Below are 18,908 nucleotides of genomic sequence, written 5' to 3'. Positions count from 1 at the left end.
CTGCACCCCGCCGTCGACTCGGGTGCCTTCCCCTAGATGGAAATCGCAGTGGTTTTCAGGCGCATCCCCCACCCGCACCGACACTGAAGCTCTCCCTCCGTGCCTCCCTCCACTCGGGCCTCCGGTTACGCTCGAGGAAAGCAGATCGCCCAGAATATGTTTCTAAACATTAATAGCACCAACATGATTTTAATTTCTTGTGAGAGAAACATTTGTCAATTAAGTGGACTGATAAGTACCAGATATTTCAGCTGCTTTATGAACCGTGAGTCTGTGCCTATTAACTTAATAGAAGCAGATGGACATGGTGGTAACAGTGCTGGGGATGTGCAGGGAATCGAGCCAGGGGCACGCGGAGCTTACTCGAGACAGGGAGTTCTCTAGAGCAGACGAGCTGTAGAGATGTCAGGCCGAGCCAAGGAAATGAAGTCCAGGTGCCCACCGGCTCCTCCGTGCTTGACCCTTGAGCCACCAGGAGATGCTCCAGGGGGGCGGGGGCGAGGACGAGCACTGCTGAGACTGAGCTCGCTCCTGGCATGCCGGCAGCCAACAAGTGAGATGGTGCTGGTCTTCCAATAACCTTCTCTGCACAGACTGTGTCCCGTAACACGCTTGATACATCACCTGTCCTCGAGCTCCGTAACCAGCTGAGGGCACTCACTTGGTCGCACTTCCTGATTTTACTGGCTGTGCTCCCGGTGTGTGCATTAGGTAGTGTCAGGTCAGCGGCTTTGGGACCTCACCCTTCAAACCTGCCCAAAGGCTTCCAGAAGCAGACGGACCCCACCATCAGGAAGGAGCAGCCTCTGGGGCCCACAGGATTTCAAACGTCTGTGTTCACACAGGAAAATCTTGATTGCATCAGAATGGCACCACCCCCTTCCCACTCACGTACACGGAGGCACCGAGGAAGCATGAATGAACACCGATGCTGCCCCAACAAGGCCCAGTTGACCCTGAGTCTCCCCTCGGGGCTGCCAGACGCCAAGTGTGGGTCTGCTCACGAGACACAAGGGTGCCTGTTTCCCTGGTTGCAAGAACAAGACACCAGACAAGCTGAGGACAATGATGGCTTGTGACCTAGTGTCACTAACTTGTGCATGATTTTGGTATTTTTATAGGCAGAAGTCTATACTCATAAGTGGAAAGCCAGCTCACTGCAGCATACACTCGCAAACCAGGCTTCAAGCTCTCTGCTTGGTCCTGCGTGATCGCTCGGGCTATGGTCCAGGCAGGGGCTGGCTGTGGCCATGGGGATGGGATGTGCATCACCACATAAACCCATGGCCCTGCTTCTCCGGAGACCACACTGGGGCCACGTGTAAGGCCTGGTTTTGTCTGGGGGTACAAGCTGTGGACAGCGGCCAGCCCAAGGAACAGTGCACTGTGGTCTGCTTCTTCCTGGAGGTGACAGAGAGAAGCATGTCCACTGCCCTCGCGAGCCGCCTCCTTGCCTCGAGTCCTAGTCCCGAGTGGACATTCTTCTCATGGTTTGCAGTACGTGGAGGAATGTGATGAAAAAACCAGCACAGGGACATTAAAATGGGGGAAAGAACACATTGAAAGGTGTGATCTTTGTGATTTCTGTAACTGCTGCTTTCCACGACCCTCAGGAGGCACCAGGCGCACAAGGGTCGTGACTCTCCTGCTCCGTATGCTGGATCACAAGGTTTGGCTGGGAGAAGCCTGTTCCCATCACCTAAGGCAGGCTGATTTTCTGACACCAATTTTCACCTGCCACTAAAAACAGGATCCTAATAGCTACTCCCAATATACATCGCAGAGAAGAGGCTGGCCCTGACATCCTGGGGCACAGAAAAAGTGTCATTCTGTGTGGTTGTAAAAGTACACTGGCAGTTTGATTAATCCAGGAGAAAAAAAAATACTCGTCAGAGATGTTACATAATCATGATACTAAAAATGTAAACGTTTATGGAGGAGGTACAAACGGCATTAGTTTCCCCCCCTCCCCGGGTGATAAACTGAATAATGAATTTGTATCTTAGGTTCCTACACATTAAGCTAACCCCAGCCATAGTCTACACCAAGAAGAGAATTTACCTTTTCTTTACACAGTTCCAAAGACATTCCAGTAATATTCCTGCCACGCCTGCAGGAGGCGTTCTCAGTGTAAAAAACAGACTCAAGAGTCCAAGGTAAGCTTCTTTACGACTTTTCCATCCCATCTACAAAAATTAACCCAAAATGGATCAAAGGCCTAAATGTCAGAGCTAAGACTATTAAAAAAAAAAAAATCCTCTCAAAAAGAAATGCAGGTGCATAAACCTTCATGACTTTGGAATATGACATCAAAAGTATAAGCAACAAGAGAAAAAAGCAGCTAAGTTGGAGAAGTTTCCCACATCAAAGGACACCATCAAGAAAGTGGAAAGATGACCCACAGAATGGGAGAAACATTTGCAAATATGATTTGCAAAACATATGTCTCATATGGGTCTAGGATCTAGAATATATAAAGAACCCCCGCAACTCAACAAGAAAAAAAGACCACAGTGAAAAAACACACACGAGATCTGGATAGATGGTAACAACGAGTCATCTCAAGGATGCAGGGAAACGGGAGCATTCATGTGCTGCTGGTAAGGACACGAAGCAGTACAGCCGCCGTGAAAAAGTCTGGCAGTCCGTCAAGGAGCTACCATGTGACCAGAATATCTGTGCAGAGTAAGGAACACGTTGTCTCTGAAAATAAAAAATAAGATTGCATTGAAACAGCATTTCCACGTATGTGAGATTCGGGGCGGCATAAATTAGTCCAACCTTTTGGTGAAGAAGTTTGGCAACTGACATCACAAGCTCTACGCTTTGACCTACTGACCCCATTCCCAGGAATGTATTCTAAGAAAACAGTCCAAAAGAGGCAAAAGCTCGGTGGTGCACTGTAAGGATGAACGGGGGGTGGGGGGGTGGGGGGGAAGGACACCTGCAAATACTTTAGTTTTACAGAAACAGGGAAATGCTTTAAATAATATGGTCTATAAACATGATGGAATACTACAGTTGAGAGTAAAATACTGGTTAACGATGTAAAATGATAATCTTAAATTTTAAAAACAAAATACAAAATATATCTAACTCCAGTTAAGGACAATTATGCACATGTACAGATAAGAAGTATAAAGGAATATAGGAAAATAGAAATGGTTAATTCGCTAGGTAGGTGGCACTCTGGATGATTTTTCCTCATCTCCTCCCTTTCAATGCATGAACTCTAATGCTATCTGTGCAGGAGACCACGCGGGAACAAAGGCCCACCCTGGCGCTCTGGCATCGACATGCATTTTGGGGCCGTGCGGTTGGAAGAGTAAATATGGGGGACAGTGCTGACTCTACCTCCAAACCCTGAGACTCTACACTCGCGGGCGGGCCATGCTGAGCCTGACACTGTCAGGTTGAACGCCAACGCTGGGCCCTGCTTCTGCTGCACTTGAGCCGCTCTCCACATTTTCAAGCTCGCCCAGAAGAGGCAGAGAGGATGACAGCGCCAGGGGCCTGGACTCAGGTGAAGAGAACAGGAGAGTAATAACAGGCAGAAGGGACGAGAAACAAGAAGGAATCTGAACAAACAGTACAAGGGAAACGGCTGAAGCCAGAGGAGGACGTAGGAGGCTGGAGCATGGGCTAGTCCGTTTCTGCATCTGCAGGGGACGACCGGGACGCTCACCCCCCCCCCCCCCCCCCCCCCCGTGCTGGACCAGAGTCTGTGGCGGGGTGGCACCGTCAGTGAGCAAGTGTGAGGACGGGCAGAGTGACCCCAGCAGAGAGGGACAGTGCACACACAACGGTTCGGTCAAGGAGAGAGGAACCTGAAAGCACAAGACCTAAGGGCTTGCCAACTCCCCATGGTTGGGATGCCCCCTCCTTGATTTCTCTGGGGCCTCTGATACCCTCTGCCATGAAACACAAGCCCCACAGCTCCAAATGGGCAGCACGCTGTTCTGTAAGGACCAGAAGGCCTGCAACGTCCCCAAAGGAAAGCTGGTTCTCAGGTGAACGCCAGAACAGTGTTAATTAAGAGGACACTTGTGTAGCAACATCAGGTCACATGTATAAGGCAGGCGGCGGGGCCACGGCTAGAACAGGGGGTTTGGGATCAGGGAACCTGTACGTCATTTAGCTCTGCTGTAAATGAAGCTGTAGGTCTGCTCGGCCACACGCTGCGCATCTGGTTCCTTATCGGTAACACAGCCACGTTTGTGCATCATGTCGGCTCTGACTGGTCCTTGGCCTATTAGCAAACACACACGTGAAGCCATATGGGAAGCACTCATAGGTGACGAGCATTGTGCAATCAACATTATAAAGGTCACACGTAGGCAGCAGAAGCGCTGAGCCACGGTCTCACTGGTCACCCCCCGAGACGAGGGCAGGAGGACACAGACACCGCACGTGGTCTTTCAGGACCCTGGGCATCACAGACATGCGCTTGCAAACAGGGACAGACGGGACCAGAATGGTCGTCAGGGTCCCAGAGCCCCTGGTTTCTAGGATGTCCTGGTGTCCTCCAACACCAACAGGATGAAAGCCCTTCTAACACTTGAGATTTTTCCCAATTAGCACAACATGAGCGCTCCTGTGAGCAGACAGGCAGAAAGATGCGGGCAGAGGTGCAGCTTCGGCCCTGACCCACCCTGAGAAGAGCCCGTGCACCTGCTTGGCATGGCCATGTCGCCGGCCGGTGTGGCAGGAGAGGGCACGGCTGGAGCAGTGCCGCCTTCCACCAGGACGGCCCAGTGGGGTCACACAGCATCTGAAGACAGGGCCGCTGCACAACAGCACACGTGCGTGCGGCTGTCCTCCAGGAACAACTCACTGGCAGCCCCACAGTGACCACACGTACCCGGCCGTCTGCTCAGAGCACCCCCAGGAGAGGGCGGCCGTGCCTGGGAAGTGCACCCAAGGCAGCAGCAGCCGGCCCGTAGCGAGGGTAGCGTGAGCTCCGCGGGCAGAGCAGATGCCAGGCTGGGCTTCGGTTAATGGTCCCGGAACATGCCCGTAACATCTGGGGTACGGGGCACCCTGGGTGCAGGCCTTGAGCAAAGCACAGACAGGAATCAAAGTAATGGGAGGCCCTTTCCAGCAAGCTCCAAGCTCGGGGGGGTGGGGGGGACAGACACAAGAAACACCAACCCATAAAAGAGACATTTGAAATGACTGCTTCTCCCGCGTTCACAGGAAAAACCCCGGCGACAGCCAGCCCACGTATTAACCCCACACCAGGAGACACCGCCGCGGCACCCCAGCACCCTGCCCACTTTCTCCCACGGCCCTCGCGGGGGTCGGGGGTCAGGCGGCAGAGCGCAGGCGGGGCTCCCATTCCGCAGCGGTACCCGGCGTCGTGTCGGGGCCCCGGGGGAGCGCGGCCGGGCCCCGTGGCGGGGCTGTGCTACCATAAAGGCTCCTGCAGACAGTGTCGCGTCGAGACCTGCATTGCTGAAGCCGCTGAAGGGTGATCACCGAGAGGAGGCTGGGGACAAAGCACGCCCCAGGCCCCGACAGCAGCTCCGCCACCCAGCCTGGGGAGAGGTGGGAGTCCCCGACCCCAGTTGTTCTCACACACATGTGTCCTGCGCTCACTCTGTCCCTCTACCCTCGTCTTCTGTTCCTTTTCTACTTAGTTTCTGGGGGGCAGGGGGGATCGGGGAGCACGTGGAAATGGAGGTACTAGAGACGGCTCATGAGGGCGGATCTTCTTGCTCGACACCACAGATAATATCCGAAGTCACCGGAGCCCCGTCTGGTGCTCATCCTGCAAAGGAAGGACGTAAATATGCCCGCGTGGCCAACGTCGTCCTCCAGGCTCCAGCATCCGACGGCTTGGTGCCAGCTGCCCTCGGGACTAACAGAGAGGCTGCGTTCACAAGGGACAGTGTATCGCCCTCAAGATACGGGGGTGACAAAAAAGCCTAAAACCCTCATCTGATAATTAATTTTAGCAAGAACTTAGATTTGCAGCAGAACGTCTACTGGTAAGAGTTGCGGTTTGACGTGAGGACAGGGAGAGTCGGCAGGGCAGCGTGGACTGGAAGGCACAGCCTCCGGGCCTCGGCTGCGGGGCAGTTCTGTTCATGCGATGGGGACGTGGGGCCTCCCTGGTCAGGTGGCTCCATCGGCCTCTCTGTGGCTGGGAATGGTGGACCCTGCAGCCTCGACTGCCAACTTCTCCGGAAGCTTCTAGGGGAAGCTTAGGGTTGCCACCTCATCCCTGTGCCCAGACCCTGGCCCTCACTGCTCCTCGAACTTCCTGAGCGTGCCACCCAGCCCTCGTGCTGCCTGTGAAATGCTCACCGCCCTGGGCACCCTCACGTAGCTGCCTGACGCTCCCCGCACCCCAAACCCCGCACTCTCGGTGTGGCCCTGGTGCTTCAGGAGCAGTAGGTAGGGTCTATGCTCTCGACTTCCACTCTTTTTTTAAATCATTTTATTTTATTTTTTCACAAGAGACACAGCATGAGAGAGGCAGAGACATAGGCAGAAGGAGAAGCAGGTTCCCGGTGGGGAGGCCGATGCAGGACTCGCTCCCAGGACCTGGGATCACGACCTGAGGCAAAGACAGAGGCTCCACCGCTGAGCCAGGTGGGCGCCCCTGCACTCTCCCTTCTAACATAAGGTTTCAACTCTTTCTTTTTTAAAAAAATAGTTTCTTCCTTTGAGCCGTGCCAGCCCATCCCGCGACTGTCCTCTGCTCGTTTTTTCTACCCACCTCCTGTCTTGTCTTCCAAGTCACTTCCCGTTGCCCTGACCCTAGAGTCTGCCTTTACTTGGTTCTCCACCATTCAGTAACCTCCGTCTTCCTCCCCGAATTCAACACCACACTAAGGACCCACCCCACACAGGTAGGTCCTTCCCTGTCCACCTCCCAGGACTCCTCCAATGCCCTGAAGCCCTTGAGAGGCCAGCCACATCCCCACTGGACCCTCGCCACCTCCACGTGCTCTCCCACACCCCCACCTCCATCCCCATCTTCTGTCCCCTGGTTCCCGGGTTTTCAAACTGGTCCCCTTGGCCTGTCTCTCCCGGCCCAATTTGGTCCAGAAGTTCTTCAACCATTCTAACTCCACTCTCCCCCAAATCCACAACGTCCTTCTCGACCAATCATCACCCACAGAGCAACCCAAACAGCTGGGTTTTGTTTGTTCTTGTTTTTATTCTAAGCGTGTGTCACCACGAAGTGTGGCTTCCCAGGGCCAGTGGACCTCATGCCACCCAGCCCTGCCCCGAGGGCCCCAGGCCCACCTCAGGTAGCACCTGCTTCCCAGGCCAGCAGCAGGGCCCCACTGTGTGCTGTTACACACTCTCCTCAACGGCTTCCTCCTATCAGAGAGCTACCTCCCCGTCTACAAGTGCAACCAAACCAGCTAACAGACCTCATTCCATCTCGCATCTTCCTCTCACGGATGTCTGCCTCTCCCCCATTTCCAGTTGACTTCCAGTAAAGCAGCCTGTCTGGTCTCAAGTCAACCTGTCATGTTCTGATGATGGCCCCAACAGCCCTCCAGAAACAGCACTGGTGACCAGTGACCCCCTAATCGTCAACTGCAGTGGCCTCTCGGGCTCTCAGGCTGAGGGATCCGTCACCCCCTGTTCTCTGACAGCCCCACTCTCTGGGCTGGTGGTCTTCCGCTCCTCCCCTCTGGCTGCCTCCCTCCCTGCCCAAGGGATGTGCTCCCACCCTCTTCTCTGTTCTCCCTGCCAGTCATCCCAGCCCATCTACACTGGAATACTGAATTCCGCTGAACTGGCCCCTGCTGAAACTCCCCTCTCGTCCTGTCATACACCCCCTGCTTCTCGTGCCTAAAATAGAAAGCTTCCATGACCCACAGAAGACCCACAGGAAACCTACAGATGATCCAGCCTCCCACGTGGTCTGCTGGGTTCAGCGCCCTCTCTCTTGCTCCTCCTGACTTAGCTAAGGGTCTGCAGCCAAGGCCTCCTCCTACCTCCTCCTTGGCACTCAGACCTTCCAAGTCGAATGCCCCAACCTGCCCTGTCCCGCGTGTATAATGCGGCTGTTTCCTAGTTGTGTGTTTTCTAATAAGAGGAGGGCATCAGAATGACAGGGAGCGCCCTCTGAGTTACACCTGTAAGCTCTGTGCCCTCCCCTGTGGGTGGGGCTGCGGAGGGCCAGCTGGGAGCCTCCCGGGTCATGGCCACACTGGGGAGGCTGCCCTGTGCCCAAGCACCTGCGCCCATGCCCAGCAGGGCCTGGGCTACCCTGTTGCTGATGTACATGCATGTCTTCTGAATCTTGGCTCTAGAGACCAGATCCCAAACCAGTGCCGCACCTGCTGTCATCACAGAGCAGATGCTGCCTACAGAGTAAGACCCGCTCCTGAGCCTCATGTTCGTGGACCTCGCCCTCTTTCTCGGTTCAGGGTCACCATCCCTTTCCTCAGACTTCAGGGTCTCTGCCACGCTGGACTGTTCACCATCCAGTTCAGGTTTGAGCCTATGACCCGGACATCTGCTCAGAACGCTGTGTCTACCTTCTCACTGAGCGGTGGGATTTCACTCATCTCTGGAGGGTTAGAATTGACAATACCCAACACGGACGATGCTGCCTGCCTCTGAGGCAAGCAGAAGGAAGCTGGTTCAATGTCCTTTTCATTCCAAGGGCAGCACTGAGAAGGATGTGTGTCTCCCTGCAGACTGTCTTCCCAGAGGACAGGGACTCTGTCTCACAAATCTTTATAATCCAAGTACTTTTAAGCTACTTGGAACAGAATGGGCATTCCAAAGAAGCTGTTATTTCAACCGAAGAATAAGCAAACTTCAGGCTGTCCCAACAACCAGCTGACGGCACCAAACACCAAGGCTTGACGCCCAGCCTCACAGCGACTTAAAGGGTCTCTGCATCTGGTTTACACGGTTCCACATCAAGTACGTAAACATCAAGGGCACAAATGACAAGGAGCAAGAAGACCAGAGAGGCTGATGTCCCGAGGCTTCTTTGACACCATTTTTAAACTGGGGACACCACGGTGCTGTCTGCATGGTTTTCACATGGTGACATGACTCTGGAATCCAAAAGAGGCTATTCAGGAAGGACCATCGATCCTATCCTAGCACGAAAACAATGAGAAAGAAACGGTTTTCAACATAAACTAATCCAATGATTGCTGTTGCGTGTCCATAATGGTCATGAACGTCCACTATAAAACACGCAGCTGTGTGCTAACGCTTTTGAGAGCAACGTGGCTGTGTATTACTGATTACACGTGGGGGCACATGCCTACTCAGACACACAAACCAGATAAGAAGTCAAAGTACCACTAAAATACCCAGAAGTTTAGTAAGATACAGATAGGCAAATAAATAGTTAACAAGTCACTGTTTTATCAAATATGATGTAATTCAGTTGCTCTGCAGGTAGGATTTCAAATAAGGATTAAAACTAATTTGGAACATGGTGATGATGGTATCCAAACACCAGAAGACAAACGGCTTTCCTCCCATTGGCCAAGGATAACCAGGAGGGCTAGGAGGGCTGGAGGGGTGGCGAGCGGGGCTGGGAGGGCCATCTATGTTATGAGGATCACTTCAGCCAAAGTTGATGTCCTGGAATTATGTCAATAACTCAGTGGCTGCGAGAACCCCACTGTGAGCTGAGCTGCACATAATCTTTATTCTCTTCTGAACAGTCCTGTTATGTTAAAAGAATATCCTGTTCATGCCTGCTACCCTGCATCTTCCATCCATACTACATTCCGGTGCATTCGAACTCTCACAAAAGACTCTTGGATTCACTAAACTGCCTGCAAGATCCCATCTGAGACAATGCATTCCCTGGTTTTCTTGTTAGATGAACACTGGAGAAGAGAGGAGAGGAGCCAGGAGTAAATTACTACAAGTTAGATAAGCTCCAACATGCACCAAAATTAAAAAGGCAATCTGCCCTTTAAAAAAACTTAAGAAAACACTTTTTTCTTAGGGAAATGAGCGATTTTCCAAAGGCCTCACATGCCTGAGATTTGGTCTAATAGGTCAGTTAGGCCGTAACTCTATAATTTCTTAGCTTATCTTAGCATTATTGATGACACTGAGCCTCGGGACAGCACTGTCATACGGTCAGCTGGTATTTAAGAGAAATAGAAGGAGACGTGATTTTAAAGTGCAGCCTTTCACAAAGGGCCGTCCAGCCAGCGTGTCACATGTGTGACTCTGAGGAGCTGCTCAGAGTCTACCATTCATCCGCCATTCATGGAATGTGTTACCGCTGGGGCACATCTCTTATTTTTCCCCCCTTCATCCCCGGCCCTTCTCAACACCCTACAGGCACACACGTGATATGTATGTCCTTCCATATTTTGATTTAAGCATATGTGTAAACTTAAGTTTATATATGTCTTTTGTGTTCAATTCACCAAAGAGCACTGTGGTTTAAATCCAAGCCTGTTTCTTATTTTTGCACTGAACACTATGCGCTTAGAGACATTTAAATCAACTTCATGAGGTGCAATTTGCATACAATAAGATGTACCCACTTTAAGATTAGAGTCTGAAGCATTAGATAGATATGTTTCTGTGTGGCCACCAGCAGGACCTCCCCCCAAGGCACTGTGCCACCCTACTTCCCACCGATCCCAGCCCTACATCTGCCCCGCAAACCCCATCTGCTTTATCTCATTGCGGTTTAGTCGGTCTTTCTGGGAACTTCAAGGAACCACGAACCATGCACTCCTCTGTGTTCACCTCCTTTCAATCATTACAATGTTTCTAAGATTCATTCATGCTGTTATCAACAGCTTGCTCTTTTTCCTTGGTAAGAGGTAACATGTTGTGTGGACGGACCACAATCTGATTATCTGTTCACCCGCTGATGGTTGTTTCAGGAGTGGGACATCATCAACAAAGCTGCTAGGAACACTCATGTGCACATCCTTTTGTGGACAGAGGGTTTCTTCCCTCAGGTAAATACGCAGGTGTTGAATTGACGGGCTGTATGTTTAACATCACATCCCTGAAGCGGCTGTACTATGTTGCATCCCCACTGGCGAAGTACAAAAGCTCTGGATGGTTTTACATTTTCCACAACACACCGTGAACCTTTCACGTGTCTATCAGCCATTCATGTGTCTCCTCTGCAAAGCATCTATTCCAGTCATTGGTTATTTATTTAAAATTTGGGTTGTATTCTTGACTTTTTAAAGGTCTTTCTATATCGTCTATATGGGTCTCTGTCAGACACGTATTGTAAATCTTTCCAATTAACAATGTCAACACTGTCTATCAACAGCAGAAGCTTTCAATTTTGATGAACTTCAACTGATCAATTTTTTGAATGGTTTGTGTTGTTTGGGTCCTGACTAAAAAATTATCAACAATTTCTCCTATGTTTGCACTTTAAGTTTTATAGTTTCATCTTGTATAAGATCAGAAGTTAATTTTTCTGCATAGCATAAAATAAGAGTGAAGGTTTTTGTTTTTCCTGAATGAACAGCCAATTATTCTAGTACCGTTTGTTAAAAAGACCATCCTTTCTCCATCAGATTACCTTGGTACCTCTGTCCAAAATCAATTTGGTCATATACGTGTAGGTCTACACCTGTACTCTGTATTCTGTTCCACAGATTTTTATGGCCGTCCTTATGCCAGTACTACAGGCGTGATTACTGCAACTTTATATTAACTCTTGAAATAAACCAACGTGCCTCCTTTTCAAAGTTGTTTCAGCTTCACCCTTTGCATTTCTACATAGAATTTAAAATCAACTTGTCAATTTCTTCTAAAAAAAAAAAAAAAAAAAAAAAGGGATTGGGGCAGCAGCCCCGGTGGCTCAGCGGTTTAGCGCCGCCTTCAGCCCAGGGCGTGATCCTGGAGACCTGGGATCGAGTCCCACGCTGGGCTCCCTGTATGGAGCCTGCTTCTCCCTCTGCCTGTGTCTCTGCCTCTCTTTCTGGGTCTCTCATGAATAAATAAATAATAAAAAATGGATTAAAAAATAGGATTCTGACTGGGACTGAACTGAATCTATAGATCAAGTTGAATAGGTTTAAAAAACTTTTTTACTCCCTAAGTACAGTGAAATTCTGAGTATGTGAGTCTTTCTCTGAGTCATGTTCTTTCTGTATGTTGTGTGCACACGTCTGGTACATATTTTGTTAAATTCATCCCAAGTATTTCAGAATCTTGATGCCACAGCAAATCATATTTTTAAATTTCAATTTCCAACCTTTATCATTACTATATAGAAATGCGGCTGGTGTGGGGGTATTGGTCTTATACCTTAAAACCTTGCTACAATGAATTATTAGTTCCAGCAATGTTTTTGTAGATTTTGCATGATTTTCTATATACATAATCCTGCTGTCTGTGAACAGTTTTCTTTGCCAATCTGCATGCCTGTTTATTTTTCTGTATCTTTACTGCAACAATCAGAACTTCTAGTACAATACTGAAAAGTAATGGTGAGAATGAACACCTTAGTTTTATTTCCAACCTTCCAGGAAAAACACTTAACCTTTCACCATTAAGTACAGTGTTAGTTAGCTACAGGCTTTTCCTACATGCCTTTTAGGAGCTTGAGAACATTCACTTCCATTCCTAGTTTGCTGAATTGATTTATCATGAATGGGTATCAAATTTTGTCGAATGCTTTTTATGCATCTATTGAAATGATCATATAGTTTTTCTTATTCTGGAAAAGGAGAGTAAATACATTAATAATAATGTATTGATTTGTTACATGTTAAACAAATCTTCCATTCCCAAAATAAACCTTGTTTGATTCTCATACTTTATCCTTTCTCTATGTATTCACAGACTTCACTTGCTAATATTTTGTTAAGGATTTTTATATCTATGTTAATGAGGAATCCTGGTATGTAAGTTCTTCCCCCCACCTCCCTTATACAGTTTTTGCTTGACTTTAGTTTTCGGGGTAAAGTTAGCCTCTGGAATGAGAAAATGTTGCCCCTTGTTTCACTTTCTCAAAGAGTTTGTATAAGAATTGGTATTATTTCTTTCTTAAACATTTGAGAATTCATCAGTAATAATATCAGGGCCTAGAGTTTTCTTTGTGAGGCTTTTAACTGTAATTCAACTTCTTTATGAGGTATAAACTCTAGATTTTCTCTTTCTTCTTGTGCCAGATTTGGTAATTTGTGTCTTTCATCCACTACATCTCAGATGTAGAATTTATTGGAATAAAGCCCTTTATACATAAAAGGATTCCTTTATAACCCTTTTAATGCCTGTGGGATCTGTAGTGATGCCCCCTTTCTTACTTCTGATACAGGTAATTTGTGTCTCCCTTCTGGTCTTGGCCATTCCAAAGATAATTTTTTTTTTACAAGATTTTATTTATTTATTCATGAGAGACACAGAGAGAGAGGTAGAGACACAGGCAGAGGGAGAAGCAGGCTCCATGCAGAGAGCCCGATGTGGGACTCGATCCCAGGACTCCAGGATCATGCCCTGAGCAAGCCAAAGGCAGGTGCTCAACTGCTGAGCCACCCAGGCATCCCACCAAAGAGAATTTAACAGTTTTACTGAACTTTTCAAAAATTATGATTTAGTTTCATGGGTTTCTAGATTTTTCTAGTGCATTTTTTGTTTACTTTTTTTTTTTTTTTTTTAAAGTTTCTTTTACTTATAGTTTAATGTGCTTTTCTTTTTTCTGGTCTTAAAGATAAAGACCATACAATTTAGGCTTTTCAAATTAAAATCCATAAATACTATTATGACTTTGAGATCAGTTATATAACTATGGTATATATAAACCTTGTTCACCAACTCTACCTGCTGCTTACCTGATATTTTACCCATGATTCCCTAGTGCTGCAACTTCGGTTAGTTCATGTCACAAACAGTGAGATGAGAAAGGTCATAGTGTGTGTCTCTGAGAGGACTCTTACAAACATTTCCACATACCACTAAGACAGAAAGTATGCTGCCAATTAAACAGGCATGTAATTTACTGTAAGACAGCACTAGATCTCAGAGATGTTCGAATATGAAAATGTGTACCCTACAACTGATGGAATATGATAGATGACCCATACTGTACAGAGATAACTATACATTTTTGTGTTTTTCTACTATCACTTACTTGTCTTATTGGTGGCCAGGACTTCTAGCAAGGCAGTAGTGTCAGAGAGGATGCTTACCTTATTCCCAGCCTAAAGGGAAGTTGTCTCAAGTTTCTCCACCAAGCATGATGTTTGCTAAAGAACTCAGTGTAGCCTTTCCCCAAGTTAGGTGAATCTCTAAAACCTTTACTTAAACATGGATCTCTGCTCCCTCCATATCACCTCCAAAGTGAAAGAAAAGGAGCAAGACAAGAACCAGCACTAGGAAGAAAAATGACAGCAATGGAGAGAGGAAGGGCGCCTGGGTGGCTCAGTCGGTTAAGCATCTGACTATTGGTTTCAGCTCAGGTCATGATCTCAGGGTCTTGAGATCAAGCCCTGTGTCAGGCTCTGCAGTCATGAGGAGTCTCCTGGAGATTCTCTCTTCCTCTCCCTCTCCCTCTGCCCTTCCGACTCATGCTCTGTCTCTCTCTCTAATGAATCTTAAAAAAAAAAAAAAAGAAAAAAGGAGAGAGGCAGTCAGCAGAAGACAGGAGGCAGGCAGAACCTGCACCAATGTCCATTTGGATTTGAATCCTGGCCCTACCAGTTACTAGCCGTGCACTCATGTCCTCCCCTTGTCCCGCAGGCCTTCTGTACGAGCTGATTGTGACTTGTACAGTGGCACACTCAGTAAACGCTAGCTGCTCTTATTACCATGACATTAACATTTCAGCCAAATATAAGAACGAGTCAGGCAAGTCGTAATGACTCAGCAGAGGAGAGAGCTGAAACCTTAACCCTGGATCGGGAAAAACCAAAGCGAAGTCAGCTGACGCCCAGAGCAGAACGTCGGAATGTTGGGAACCTGTCACCAGGCTCACTTGAAAGAGGAGCTGACAATGAGAGCACGGATCCAAGCTTGCATAGACAGGAGTGGGAACTCCAGGATCCCCCTCCCGATGGTAGAATTCTGGGGATTTGGCCAGACATGCTAGGGTCTGGGACACTGTGAACAGTTATGGGCTGCCTCTGCCTCCAAGGATCTTCTTTCTGCACATTATGTTCCCCCCTGGCTCTATAGGGGGAACATTTTGTTTTTCTTCAATATTAATCTTTGTTTTCTGACTACATGTCCTAAATCTGAGCCTGCTTTAGTTCTATCCCACAGATAAGAAAAGCACTGCTATTGCCATCATCCAGCTTTGAGTAGTTCACAATATTTTTTAAAGCACTCCCTCTTTAACGGTTTTAAGAGTAAGATTTTTAGTTTTCAGAACATTTTTTCAAGCTATTTTTCTGTTACTGAGCTCCAACTTTATTGCATGGTGGTCTGAGAACAGAGTGGATACGATGCTGCCTCTCTGGGGTTATTAAAGCTTCCTTTGCAGCTCAGCACAGTTTATTTTTGTGAATTGGCCCCATGTGCTAGAAATGTGCAGGCTGTGTTTGTTGCCTATATCACCCTATCTGCCTCTACACATCCAGTTAATTCACCCTGTTACTGAAATCTTACCTATTTTGCTTACTCTTCACCTCCTTGGTGTCTCAGTATCTTCATTCCTGATTTGTCTGTGGTTCTTTCTGTCCTCATCATCCATAGTTCAGGGCCACACTGTCAGGTGTGTACGGAACCATACTGGTGTGTCTTCTTGGTCTCCTGAGCTTCTCACCATAAAACACTCTTCTCTGTCCTTTCAACATGTCTTATCTCAGGCTCTGCTCTGATTCATTAAAACTGCCATTCCAACTTTCTTTCACTTCATATTTCACTGCTTTCCTCCTGTGACTTTCAGCCCTTCAAATAGTTTGTTTGCCATATCATAGTGAATTTTATCCAACAGAAGAATCACTGCCCTTTGAGAGATGAATTCAACTCACTTATAGTTACATCATCACTTTTATTTCAAAGCTTATTTTGACTGCCTTATTTCACATTTTCTATTTACCATGCTTTTCTTTTTTCCTTTTCTACCTTCTTTTAGAGAGAAAATTTTCTCTCCTTGTATGAAAATTATACCTTCTATTTTCATTACTTTGGTGGTTATGACTAATGTACTGCATCTTACACATAGTTTCCATAACCGATATCTTCACTATCTTCAATTTCCAACTCCCACTGTGTCCTACTGGTGAGTCCCTCCTCCTGTCTCTGTCCCTTTGATGGGAACTCCCTGCCCTACCTCCAGCTCTCGCTGTCCGTCATGCCCATGCTGCTTGTCAGTGCACCTGCTACAATCCTTATTTTGTTAGCCATATTCTTCACGCTCCCTATGTCCTAATTGCCTGTTTCTTCCTCACATTCCCCATGTTCTCCTTTGTTATGTTGTACTACTCCTCACTCTAAATTCTTCCTCTGCCTTCTACAGGTGCAGGCTCCTCCAGGAAGGATAGGAGATCACCTTCTTTCTTTCTTTCTCTCCCACCTTCCCTCTGTACCCATCCAGGATGGTAGGGGGAAGCAGCCACATGCAAGCCAGAATGCCGACCCTCAGCCTGCCCTTGCCTGCGTCCTCAAGTGCTCGCCTGTCCTGCCGTCTCCATCCCAGGCTCCTCTCCCCTTCCCTAGTGGTCTCAGCTGTCTTCAAAGGTCCCTACACTTCTGGCTTATTGCCAAATGTACTCCCTGTAGGATGAATCAGTGTGACCGCCCGTGGCAGCCCAAGGAGCAGATCTGGGGTCGGAGAGCCAGGGAGTGGTCGGAGCCATCAGCCCTGTCATTCCTTCTCCTTCAGTTCTCTTCCCTAGCAGCATACGCCAGATTTCTGCATATGGCCTTTCATTAAAGGAGCTCTGTCACGTACATTATGGTGCTCATCCTAACGAGTGTATGTCAACAGACTGGAACAGTGAGCGTACATGGTCTGGGTGGAGGAAGTACCTTCTTCAGGTGGGCATGTGACTCATCACGTAACCAGAAAGACTCTAGAAGCTACTGTGGGGCTCAGAAGCAGGACCAGAGCATGGCTGAGGCCTTATTGTGAAGACTTCCAAAGAGGAAAACCATTTAAATAAATCCCAAGTGGGACATTATGACCAAGTAACTGGTAGGGCAGTTTGGTTCTCTGATGTACTAGACTGCCTCCTTCTCAGGCAGGTCTCTAAGCATCTCTGCCTTCAAGTGTGCGAAGTAAGGCAGAATCATTCTACTCAGTTCCTACCACAAAGAACACTGAAAGGCAGGCAGGAAGTTTGTTCTCCAGCAAGGAAGCTGTGTTCTGGGAAATGCTACAGAGAACAAACGGTTAACCCATCATCAAAAACCAGCAGGGGAAAAAAAAAAAAAAACCAGCAGGAACTTATGTGTCTAAAAGTAATTCTGATCAAGTCTTAGGTGAGTCTTCAAGAAAAATACAAAGCAAGGGGCCCCTGGGTAGCTCAGGTGGTTGGGCGTCTGACTCTTGATTTCAACTCAGGTCATGATCTCAGGGTCGTGAAATAGAGCCCCACATGGGGCTCCACATTCAGTGTGGAGTCTGCTTGAAATTCTCTCTCCCTCCTGTTCGTGCACACTTGTGCACAAACTGTCTCTCTCTCTCAAATACATACATACATACATACATACATACATACATAAAATCTTAAAAAAAAAATCCAAAGCAAATGTCATGGCCAATATATGAGATGAGCCAGACACATGACAGCAGCCTGGTGCCTGGTTCCCAGCATTCCGACGTTCTACTCTGGGAGTCAGCTGACTTCTCTTTGGCGGTTCCCCATCCGGGGTTAAGGTTTCAGCTCTCTCTCCTCTGCTGAGTCATTACGATGTGCCCAACTTGTCCTTACATTTGGCTGAAATGTTAAGATCATGGTAATAAGAGCAGCTAGCATTTACTGAGTGTGCCACCGTAGGAATCAACTCAGCCCGTATGGCGAGCCTGTGGGGCAGGGGGCACCTGTGGTCCTGCTCTCAGGGGAAGGACATGGGGCTGCATGATGTGGGCTCTGCCTGCCTGTCTGGGGACTGCTTCTCTCCCTTGTCTTGCTGGGTAAACACGAGGGCAAGACTTCCCATGTCGATAAATCTACATTAATCCTGTGTCATTAACATTTAAACTTCTTGAAATCCCTCAATTTAATTGAAAAGAAGGAAACAAGTTTCTTGACCTCTGTTCAATCCAAAATAATGTCTAGCATTTTCTTTAATAAACAATACGATTACATGCTGCACATGATGCAATAAGCATCAATCTATTTTACAGTAAGTCTCACAGCAAATTAAGTAGTGTTGAGTTATAATTTTCAGTACTACACGAATATACCCAGGATGAATTTAAAATGGCACTCTGTCACCAATCCAAGAGATAGAAAAAGCCAAAGAAAATATATGTTTCAGACCCTTCTACTACACTGATATACACAGTGAGCAAGGTAATCACCTCTAGAGGGAATAATGCACTTGCTCATTTCAGAATTACTGAAATATCAGTTTCTGAAAACAAGAAAGACTGAAGCAAACCATGAAGAGAAAAATCAGAAAACAACATTTTCCAACAACTACTTCATCATCAAGTAAGATTCATAAATACGCTTGCCACCAAATACGAACACACGCTTCTTGTGCCTAGAAAGTAAGGCTACAGTATGTGTATAAAGCATACGATACTCTCCACAACTGTGTAACGAGCAGTGTTGTTAAAAGCCATCCTCTTATTTACATCGGGGGGTGGGGGGGGAAGGAGGCCTGTTTTTAGGGTATTTCCTGACTAGTAGATGAGTACAGCAGTCATCTGCAGGTAAGATCCCGGTTCCATTTTCAAAAGCACGATTTGGCAAGGTAGGATCTGCTGCTGTTTTTGCAAATAAAGTTTTATTGGGACACTGCTGCACGCATCTGTGTACATACTGCACATGGCTCTTCCAGGCTGCATCAGTGGA

At 47.7% G+C, this 18,908-nt stretch overlaps 1 protein-coding gene and 1 long non-coding RNA gene across 5 annotated transcripts in view; one reads left to right on the top strand and one right to left on the bottom strand.

The window, feature by feature from the left end:
• RPTOR (regulatory associated protein of MTOR complex 1) overlaps positions 1–18,908 on the bottom strand; it is a 333,077-nt gene that overhangs the window by 146,735 nt on the left and 167,434 nt on the right. The window lies entirely within an intron of this gene.
• LOC140607284 (uncharacterized) lies at positions 5,642–9,491 on the top strand. The gene is made up of 3 exons (XR_012009394.1): positions 5,642–5,990; positions 6,463–6,597; positions 8,280–9,491. It is a non-coding gene; the product is annotated as an uncharacterized lncRNA (long non-coding RNA).

Source organism: Canis lupus, chromosome 16 (assembly GCF_048164855.1).
Source record: "Canis lupus baileyi chromosome 16, mCanLup2.hap1, whole genome shotgun sequence".
Classification (NCBI taxonomy): Eukaryota; Metazoa; Chordata; class Mammalia; order Carnivora; family Canidae; genus Canis; species Canis lupus.
The sequence above is the reverse complement of the archived record's forward strand: the minus strand, read 5'-3'. Positions and strand labels throughout refer to the sequence as shown.